The following is a 782-nucleotide window of genomic DNA, read 5'->3' as shown; positions in this document are numbered from 1 at the left end:
CCAGGGGCTATAAAGTCTATGCAACTGCTCCTTGTTCTCTGTTGAGACTCAGACCTCCCCACAGGATGAGTAGGAAGTTTCCTAATCCATGTACTGGAAGGAGGAAATGTTTCACTCTCTCGGTTTCAGCCTACAGCGCAGTAGAAATAAGGACGCTGTTGTCCAACCTCTCCAGTGATCACTGTGAACATTTTGGTCTAGGGAGTGACTGCTCATTCTCTGGTGACTTGGGCAGGAACATCATGTCTCCATTGCATCTTTATGGCATACAGATGAGAACCAGAAACAAAAAATTCTGGTGATGGTGATACGTATGATACTGGTCACTACCTCTATGTGTACTGTAGTGTTTCCACAGTCTTTCCTCTTCTTTCCTATAGAGCTTACAAGCATTTTATTCTCTAGCTAGTAAAGAAAATAGAGGAAAAATCACTCTCTAGTGTCCTGTATGAGGGTGGGATTTTCTTTTCCGTTTCTTGCTAAATGAATGTTACAGCTGAGGTTCTCTGAAGTGCCCTTGCTGATTGCAGAATTACAGAAGGGTTGAGATGGGCAGGCAGGGTAGGTCATCTGGTTCACCCTCCCTGCTCAAGCAGGGCATCTAGAGCCGATTGCTCAAAACAATATCCAGATGGCCTTTGAGTATCTCCGAGAATGGAGACTCCGCAACCTCTCTGGACAACCTGTGACAGTGTTCAGTCACCCTCACAGGAAAAAAAATAGTGTTTTCTGATGTTCAGAGGGAACATCCCATGTTCTGTTTGTGCTCACTGCCTCTGGGC

This window comes from Nestor notabilis, unplaced genomic scaffold, assembly GCF_000696875.1.
Source record: "Nestor notabilis isolate BGI_N333 unplaced genomic scaffold, ASM69687v1 scaffold7048, whole genome shotgun sequence".
Classification (NCBI taxonomy): domain Eukaryota; kingdom Metazoa; phylum Chordata; class Aves; order Psittaciformes; family Psittacidae; genus Nestor; species Nestor notabilis.
This window is presented reverse-complemented; position numbering follows the sequence as displayed.